At 33.7% G+C, this 10,969-nt stretch overlaps 1 pseudogene; it reads right to left on the reverse strand.

Annotated features, from left to right (window-relative positions):
• The window catches only part of LOC107567341 (ryanodine receptor 3-like), a 151,036-nt pseudogene that overhangs the window by 98,933 nt on the left and 41,134 nt on the right, over nucleotides 1–10,969 (reverse strand).

Below are 10,969 nucleotides of genomic sequence, written 5' to 3' on the forward strand. Positions count from 1 at the left end.
GTGTTTTTTGAACATTAAAGCATGTCAACATATTCTGTTACACCAAATACACAAAATAATGATCTTTAAAAAAGCATCATATGACCCCTTTAAAGCCGAAGCAGAACTGTTGTGTGGCTCCAACACACACTATTTCTGAATGAATCTGCGCTTTGAACGAATCGGGTGAACCAGTGACTCAATGATTCAATCATTTACTTCATTCCTGAATCAATCAGCCATTTGAACGAATCGAATGATTGAACGAACGATTCAATGACTTGACTACTGGTAGCTTGAGTTTCTAATTTAGAGTATAATTTCAATAATAAATAATAATAAAAAATCTGAAATTAAAACAAAACATCCATATTAATAAAAACTAACTAAAAAGTTATAGTTCACCCAAAAAATTTAAATTAAAAAAAGAAAAGGAAAAAAGGAAAAAAAAAATTCTAAAGCTACTTTTTGTGATTTCTATTTCATGCTTTTCTCATTTAACACAATGATGGCTTTAAATTACACGAGAGTCAAAGGTTTTGAACAGTGAGATATTTAATGTGTTTTAAAGAAGTCTCTTCTGTTCATCAAGTCTGCATTTATTTGTTCCAAAATACAGCAAAAGCAGTAAAATTGTGAAATATTATTACTGTTTAAAACAGCTGTTTTCTGTGTGAATATCTGTTAAAGTGTAATGTATTTCTGTGATGCGCAGCTGTATTTTCAGCATCATTCATCCAGTCTTCAGTGTCACATGATCTTCAGAAATCAGTATAATATGCTGCTCTGCTGCTCGAGAAACATTTCTGATTATTATCAATGTTGAACACAGTTTAGTAGAATTTTTTCAGGTTTCTTTGATGAATAGAAAGCTCAGAAGAACAGCATTTATCTGAAATAAAAAACTTTTGTAACATTATAAATGTCTTTATCATCACTTTTGATCAATGTAAAGCATCCTTGCTAAATGAAAGTATTAATTTATATAATTTCTTTCCCCAAAAAATAAAAAATACACTGACTCGAAGCTTTTGAATGCTAGAGTGTATAATGTTACAAAAGCTTTTTATTTCAGAGAAATGCTGATCTTTGCATCTTTCTATTCATCAAAGAATCCTGAAAAAATTTACTTAACTGTTTTAAATATTATTAATAATAATAATAATAATCAGAAATGTTTCTCGAGCAGCAGATCAGCATATTATACTGATTTCTGAAGATCATGTGACGCTGAAGACTGGAGGAATGATGCTGAAAATACAGCTGCGGATCAGATACTCACATAGAGAACAGCTGATTTAAACAGTAAAAATATTTCACAATTTTACTGCTTTATTCAGAAGAGAATTCTTTAAAACACATTAAAAATCTTACTGTCCAAAACCTTATGACTGGTGGTGTGTGTTTTGTGGGTAATTTCTCAGCCACAATTGATGTGCGATTAATAAGCTTGATTAATTGACACATTGCATGTATAATTAGATAAAAACAGTCCAAATGACAAAAAACGCATGTCTTTTTTCAAAGCATGTTTGATCCTGAAGCGTGCCGCGGCTCTCACTTGAGTGTTTCGGTGGACATCTGCAGGTTGTAGTTCCTCTCGGTTTCTGGCAGTTTGGAGAAATCCACCAGACACGGGTGCTGCCGCTTGTTATCCTCTCTGATCTGAGAACGAACACGCGTGATTCAGACGAGCACACGGGAACATACGGAGCAGATGAGGACACACGCTCACTACACAGCTATCAGAAGCACTGCGGGAACGTCACCAGAGTTTCTGAGAGCTTCGCTAGAGCTGATGAGGATTTTCATCAACCAGAAACAAACACACACACATGCAGCATAGTTTACATGAGACTGATCTGAGAAACTAATACTGCGCCACATGACGACTGAATTGATCTGATGTTAAATCTCATAAATGACAAATTAACAAGGATATTTTCTTGTTCATTAATGTAAAGCTGGTTTGAAACAGGGTATTATTGAGATACTATTATACTTTTATATTAATATGTTGCATTTTTATTTTAAATAAAAATTATAAATTATTTATTATATTTTTTATATATATATATATTTATTTTAATTTTTTTATTATAAATATTTAATATTTTATTTTTTGTTTTCACTTTAATTTTAGTTTAAGATTGTGTTTTTTATTAGTTTTTGCTTTTTTTAAAATGTCTATACAGTTTTTATTTATTTTTATTTCAGTTTTAGATTTAGTTATTTTAATACATCAAGTTAAACTAAATAAAAATGCAAAATGTTGCATTGGCAACTAGCTGAAATTAAGTTTTTATTATTTTTTATTTTATTTATTTATATATTTTTAATTATATTTATTTCAGTTAAAGTTTATTTAATTTTATTTACATTTTATTTAATTTCAAGTGACAAAATTTGTTTTACGGTTCTAGTTTTAGCGCACTATAATAACCCTGCTTTGAAAGAATCTGTATTGTGTAAAGCACAATTAATCAGAAATTAAATTTTTCCTGAAAAAACAAATTATTTCTAGTTTGTATCAAAGAGAAAAAACGTTATAAACAGAAATGTTGCATTAAAAACATTAAAGCATTCTGGTTCGCTCTCTTGAGGTGCATGAAACACTTTGTAATAATTGAGAATTAAATATTAAATTTATTTATATAGCACCGTTAAAAACAATACAAAACCTAAAGTAATAAGAGTACAGACTACATAGAATATGATATACGTAAGTAAATAAATATGTAAACTAGTAAATAAATGAATAAATAAAAAAATATGAAAATATAATTAATATTTAAATAAGTAACAAAATAAGTAAATAAATTGTACAAAATTAACGTGGTCTGGTTCAGTCTCTCAAGTGGCGTGAAACTATTTGTAATTGGAGAATTGCATTACATTATTAATACACAGAATAAGATATACGTAAATAAATAACTAAATAGTTTAGAATTTGATGCGCTCTGGTTCAGTCTCTTGAGTTGCATGAAACGCCTCTAGTTGAACTCTTTTCCCGTCACTCATATTAAAGATGCATCGAGGCATAAACACCGTCTGAAAGCTCTTATCCTTCCGTCTCATATTAGATTAGATCTTTTACACAAGTTCATTCAAGTTTTACAGGTTTACAGTTTGTTACAGAACCAATAATCATTCCAACGAATGACCCAGTGACTGCAAAATGACTCTGAGAGATTAAGATCAGACGAAAGAAGAGTCGTGGATATCGAGCATCAGCGATTTAAAGCAGAGCTGGAGCTCGGGGTCAGGCGTCCGCTAACGAGCGCTCGTTAAACACACATTAAACTCTGAGATCAGCAGCTCATGCCAAACGGCCCTCAGAGTGAAACTCCTGCTCATTTACAGACCAGAGATGAAGATGAGGGAGAATCGATGACTGAGCTTATCATAAAAACAAGACAAACACATTCAGCTGTGTCTTTAAGGGCCCGAAACACGTCTAGCCCTCATAACGCATTCAGCTCATTCGGACCCAGAAGAGACAATGTTTTACGAGCCTAAAAATACACAATTTATTTTTTCAGATTTTTTACAATTCTTTTTTAAGAGATATAACCATTTAAACAAACATTTTGTGTTCGGGTCATTTTGACCCATGCATGTATGGAGCACCATTAGTGTCAAAAATACTTTCCGTAAAATTATCTATGGAGTTAAATTAGTGCCAAAAACATATACTTTGCTATAACATATTTAGCCTTTTCTCCATGTCTCACACACTTTTGGGCTGAATTTTGTTGATGAACATGAATATGTCATTTATTGATAAACTATTGCAGCATTAAAAAAACTGCTCACTTTTTTCATCTGAAAGTGAAAGTTTATGCAAGAATTTTTATTTTTTTAAACAAATTTGAGTAATATTGATGTTGTTTTGTTAGAAATAAATATGCAGATTTCATATATTTGGACTTTTTTTGAGCAATCATGAGTTCATGATTCATAGGAATTAAATTAAATTAATTCTAATGAGGTTAATAATGATAATTCTTGAGAATATATGTTCTTATAAATTTCATACAATGATATACTCAAAGAAAAATTTTCCATAAATTATATATGTTGTGTTCGGGTCATTTTGACCCATGCATGTATGGAGCACCATTAGTGTCAAAAATACTTTCCGTAAAATTATCTATGGAGTTAAATTAGTGCCAAAAACATATACTTTGCTATAACATATTTAGCCTTTTCTCCATGTCTCACACACTTTTGGGCTGAATTTTGTTGATGAACATGAATATGTCATTTATTGATAAACTATTGCAGCATTAAAAAAACTGCTCACTTTTTTCATCTGAAAGTGAAAGTTTATGCAAGAATTTTTATTTTTTTAAACAAATTTGAGTAATATTGATGTTGTTTTGTTAGAAATAAATATGCAGATTTCATATATTTGGACTTTTTTTGAGCAATCATGAGTTCATGATTCATAGGAATTAAATTAAATTAATTCTAATGAGGTTAATAATGATAATTCTTGAGAATATATGTTCTTATAAATTTCATACAATGATATACTCAAAGAAAAATTTTCCATAAATTATATATGTATATATATATATAAATACTCTTCTGTTCAAAGGTTTGGGATCAGAAAGATTTGTAAAGTTTTTTTTAAAGAAGTCTCTTCTGTTCATCAAGGCTGCATTTATTTGATCAGAAATACAGAAAAAACTGTAATATGTAAATATCAATAAAATTAAATAAAAATTATAAAAATATAATTAAATACACATATCATTGTATATCATTGTATGAAATATAATATGTATATATATATATATATATAATTAAAAATAAAAATATAATTAAATATAGACAGAGAGAGCATAATTTAACATTTTAAATATATATTGTGACATTTAAAATTTTAGAGAACTTACCAATTGTTAAATTAATAAAGGGGTAAATGCAGTAATAACACAGTAACATTCAAAATTTTAACATTTGTTCACATTCGCTCATTAATGAGAAGCTGCCTATAAGATACAAAATAGTTTTAGTTGAAAAACATTAAGTTATGACTGTTTTATAAAATAAATAGTTACTGAATGCATTATGAGGGTTAAAGACACCTGAGACGAATCTGAGATTTCCAGAGAGGAAACGAATGTGTTTAATTATTACTGAGTAAATCAATCACATCGATGACACTACATGAGCATGACGGGTCTGATCTGGACGGCACAATGACAGGAGGATGGTTGTAAGTCACTTACCCTCTGTTTTAATTGAAGAGCAAATTATAAAAGAGAAAGCAAAATGATGCACTCAACAAACGACGAGCACAGGTCACGTGATACACAACTTCTTGAAATCAGCGTGTGTTTGTGTGACTGTCGGAGCGATACCTTCCCATAGCACCAGCCCAGCTCGATCTTGTTCATTCCCCAGAGCTCATGGATGTTCTCCGCCAGACGATCTCGAACCTTCTCCAGATGAGGAGGCATCCCGATCTGACACGCACAAACACACCACCATCAGAGACTGGACACTGGGTCAACACTCTATGGGTGACTTGTCATTTTCATTCATTTTAAAGCAGGGTTCCTCAATTAGTTTTCGCCGAGGGCCCGAATTCTGTCAACAATACCAAGCCAAGGGCCACTGACCTATATATATACAGTGGTGTGAAAAGGTTTTTGCCCTCTTCCTGTTTTTTTTATTTTTTGCATATCTGTCACACTTAAAAGATTCAGATCATCAAACTAATTTTAATATTACACAAAGATAATGCAAGTAAATACAAAATGCAGTTTTTAAATGATTATTTATTTTATTAAGGGAAAAAAGCTGTCCAAACCTGCCTGGCCCTACGTGAAAAAGTAATTGCCCCCTAAATCTAATAACTGGTTGTGCCACGCTTTGCAGCAACAACTGTTTTGTATTTACTTGCATTATCTTTGTGTAATATTTAAATTTGTTTGATGATCTGAAACATTAAAGTGTGACATGTAATTCAAGTAATTCAATCTCTAAATCACTTAATTCAATCTGTAAATATCAGATCATGTGTGTGTGTGTGTGTGTGTGTGAGAGAGAGTGTGTGTGTGTGTGAGAGAGAGTGTGTGTGTGTGTGTGTGTGTGTGTGAGAGAGAGTGTGTGTGTGTGTGTACCTGAGACGTGTCCACAGGTTTGGGTATGAAGGAGGTCTGTGACATGAAGTGTGTGTTTCCCAGTAAGTCTCTCACTCCGTCCGCGTCTCTCTTGTATTCTTTGACCGGCTCGACCCTCATCTTCTCTTTGGGCAGCAGAGCCTCGTAACATGGCGCGTAACCCGACGGCGGCAGGAACTTGAAGTCTCCGTGACGACCGCCCAACAGGAAGCGCACCCTGAGACGACAGGAGAGACGTGAGACCCATCGTCCATCAGTGACTCACGCACAGCACACGCTCGAGTCTGACGTACTTGACGCCGGCGGAGAAGCTGACGACGGGGAAGAAGAGCTCGTCGATGTTGAAGTTCTCGAACATGCCCTGCACCGGCTGCCCGTTGATCCTGAAGGAGATGCTGGGAGCGTTCAGATCCATGCAGCAGCTCACCACGTCATCAGACGCCAGCAGATGTTGCTTCATAGACGCCACCGTCCTCGGGATGCGTCCTGCATCAGGACCAGACACAGATACAACACACATCAGCAAACTGCAGGGAAACACAGGGAGCGGCACTTTAAGGCATCATGGGCTCCGTCCTGATGCAAATCGGCCAAAATGCAAATAAACATCACAAAAGCATCACAGAGAAGGGCAAAAAGCAATAAAATAGCTGTAGAAATAATGATTACAAATAATGCATTAAATACCAACAAATTTAAATTTAATTTGAACTTACTTTAATTGTATTTTAATTTAAATTATTAAAATAATCACCCAATATTTTCATTTAAATAATTGAAATAAAATTAAATTATTTAACTTTTATTTAAATGTTATATTAATTTAAATTATTTAAACAATCGCCCAATATTTTTTTAAACAAATTAATTTAAATAATCAGTCAATATTTGAATTTAAATAATTTTATTGAAAAAAAAAATCTAATTAATTTAAATTAAATTAAATTTGAATAGGGCTGTCAATTGATTACATTTTTTAATCACGATTAATCGCATGACTGCCATGAGTTAACTCGTGATTAATCGCAACTTAATTGCACTTTTTTATCTGTTCTAAATGTACCTTAAATGAATACTTTTCAAGTTTTTAATACTCTAACATGGGCATGGACAAATACGGATGCTTTATGCAAATGTATTATGTTTATTATTAGTGAAACCATACTCAACAGAGCATAAAGAATTCAGATATATTTGTCAGTGGTGCTTAGTATCTGCAAATCATTCGCCATTGTCCTATCAGTCATCTCTCCTTACTCTGTGTATGTGGTAAGTGAACTTTCATGTACCCCCCCAATGCCATCGTCCATCACGATGTTTCACTGTAGACATCATCGGATGCCAATTTGGTAGACATTGCCCAACCCTTATGGACGTGGACCAATATGGATGCTTTATACAAATGTATGTTAATTATTAGTGAAACCATACTCAACAGAGCATAAAGAATTCAGATACAGGTTTTCACAAAACCAAAGTTTTTAAAACAATTTTTAAGAAATTGAATCAAAAGTCAAAAGTATCAATTCTTATATTAAACAATTATTATCAATTAATTATTATATTAATTAAATAACATATAAATATATTTTACTGGCTTAATTGTTTAGATTTTTATAATGCATTATCTTCTTATCAATCCACCAGTTCACTTTTACAACTCTGTGTTTGCGCTGTATAAAAACATGGGTTGATTTTCACATCGGTCTGAACAGAAACAGCAGATGGGTTTATTGCAAATGCACATTCATTCTCTGCCAGCAGGTGGCGCTGTCGGAACGGCAAGAATAAAGCGGTTTCTCCGACTGTACACAAAACAGTGCAGCAGCTGACTCTGAAACCTGCAGCGCTCATATTTATTCAACACTTTTTTATCTGTTCTAAATGTACCTTAAATGAATACTTTTCAAGTTTTTAATACTCTAACATGGGCATAGACAAATACGGATGCTTTATGCAAATGTATTATGTTTATTATTAGTGAAACCATACTCAACAGAGCATAAAGAATTCAGATACAGGTTTTCACAAAACCAAAGTTTTTAAAACAATTTTTAAGAAATTGAATCAAAAGTCAAAAGTATCAATTCTTATATTAAACAATTATTATCAATTAATTATTATATTAATTAAATAACATATAAATATATTTTACTGGCTTAATTGTTTAGATTTTTATAATGCATTATCTTCTTATCAATCCACCAGTTCACATTTACAACTCTGTGTTTGCTGCATAAAAACATGGGTTGATTTTCACATCGGTCTGAACAGAAACAGCAGATGGGTTTATTGCAAATGCACATTCATTCTCTGCCAGCAGGTGGCGCTGTCGGAACGGCAAGAATAAAGCGGTTTCTCCGACTGTACACAAAACAGTGCAGCAGCTGACTCTGAAACTTGCAGCGCTCATATTTATTCAACGAAATCACAGCCTTCTGAAGTTTAATCGTCGCATTCAACCATATCGCAATTCTGTTTTTTCCATCCCAAAAATTTAAGACCTCCTGAAATCATAATTAAGACTTTCTTGTACTTTTTATGGCCTTAAATATGATACAACTAAATTTAAGACCTATTAAGACTTTTTAAGGACCTGCGGAAACCCTGAAACAGAAAATGCGCTGCATTAATCGCGCGTTAATAAAATTAGTGCCGTTAAAATGAATTTGCGTTAATGCTTTATTAACCCTTTAGGCGCCAGGGATTTTTTTGGAAAAATGCTGGATTTTGACATCAAGATTTCAAAAGCTTGTGGCTTGAAAGGGCTTAAAGATAGAGATCTACTGTAAATTAGAAAAATGTTGGGCATGACCGAAAGTTTATGTGGGGTGTAAATATACTCGTCTAATTTGCATATTATGACATCATCGGGGGCGGCCATCTTGAATGTGATCATATTCAGGAAATAGTAGATATTGAATTGATGTTTGAACTTATTTGCATGTTTTTTCTTTTTATCCTATGATCAGAAAAAAGGAAACCAACAATAAACAGGAGAAAGTACTAAATTATTACTATATTACTATACTATATAGTAGTAAAACGCATGTGAACAGTAGCCTACTTTTTGATCAGTTCATCAGTAATATTCAGGAAATAATAGATATTGAATGGATGTTTGAACTTATTTGCATGTTTTTTCTTTTTATCCTATGATCAGAAAAAAGGAAACCAACAATAAACAGGAGAAAGTAGTAAATTATTACTATATTACTGTGCCATAGTAAAATGCATGTGCCTATTTTTTGATCAGTTGACCAGCTATCTGCCCAATCAGGTATCTAGGTGACACAGTTTATAGTTCTTGAGAGTATGGTACCTCTCCTTGCATGGCACAGCGCACAGACCTACCCCACACTGACTGCACCGTGTACCGTGGACACTCCCACCTCTTTGGGGCACTGGATCCAGAGCCGCTCTGACTGGATCCAAAAAGCTAGTGCTACTTCCAGCCCTATTTCTCCTACCCCTGATGCCTCTACCTCTAGCAACAGCTCTCCTATGGACACTACGACCACGTCCACCCCTGCCACCCCCATCCCCGTTGGGTAAAGGGTCAAAATGATCACTTGTTTGTGCTTCGTGAACACTCTCGCCTTGCACGGCGGCACCATTGCGCTGCAAAGACGTACCGCGAGAAGCGCGATCATTAGACGACCGATCGTCATTTCCAAAAGGCAAATATTCCCCTTCAGAGTCAGAATCGGCGAATAACATTTGCAACACATCCTCACGGTACAACTTTTTATAAGCCATTTGGCAATTTTCTTCACAAACGCTATGAACTGAACTGCTTCCGCATCAGTGATACGATAGTTCACTTGCTCTGCTCTTTCCTCGAACACTTTGAATAGGAACGTGACGTAATTTTGGTCTAGAATCGAAGTACTACAAGTCTGCCATCTAGTGGTAGGGAATACAAATGAGATATTACACCTTATTAGGAACTACAGCCTATTTTATTAAGTATGACAGGGTGTGCCGTCCCGAATCGCACCGCTTGGTGGAAACGAGCCATCAGTGTGCTGCCTCAGAAGTCAGCTGTCTATGTAGGGAGTGCAGTGCTATCGTACCTGACCACAGGTGCAGTCCATCGAAGCCGTAGGAGTAGAGATCGTCCCCGACGCCGTTGCCCCCCCAGCCCTCTCCGCCGCCCGGGTAGGGAGCGTAACCTTTAGTGGACGCCCAGCCCACCCGCAGGTGCGACGGCTCGGCTGTCAGGAAGTGATCCACATGATCAATCACCAGCTCAAAATACCACTTCCTGTACTGGGCCGAGCCTTCGCTGACTCCCACGAAGATATTGGGCCTCATGCTGCAGGCGAACACAAACACACACACACACACACACACACACACACACACAATCTCAGAGACTCACTCATAATCAACGGTGTGCGGCAGATAAACCTATATAGGGTGGAGTATATCTATTGAATCATCATTAATAAAAGAAAAAATTATAAATAAATGTATATGTACATTTAACAATCATAAATAATAAAATTGAAAAACTATTTAAAAATAAAAAAAGTAGGTCAAATAAATCATCATGAATAGATTTATATTTAATCATCAAAAACATTATAGAAATAAAATATACATTTACAATAAATAAAAATAAAAATAAATAACCATATTTAATCTTCATAAATACATAATGCATATTTAATCAAATGACAAATAATTTAAATAAACAATTTATAAATAAAACAAATCTATATTTAATCATCATAAATATATTTATATTTAATCATCTCTAATAAAAAAAGTCTTAAAATATAAATAAGCAATTTATAAATAAATGAACAAATATATATTTAATCATCATTAATAATTATAAAAATTTA

This window comes from Sinocyclocheilus grahami, unplaced genomic scaffold, assembly GCF_001515645.1.
Source record: "Sinocyclocheilus grahami isolate Dianchi unplaced genomic scaffold, SAMN03320097.WGS_v1.1 scaffold1149.1, whole genome shotgun sequence".
NCBI classification, from domain to species: Eukaryota; Metazoa; Chordata; class Actinopteri; order Cypriniformes; family Cyprinidae; genus Sinocyclocheilus; species Sinocyclocheilus grahami.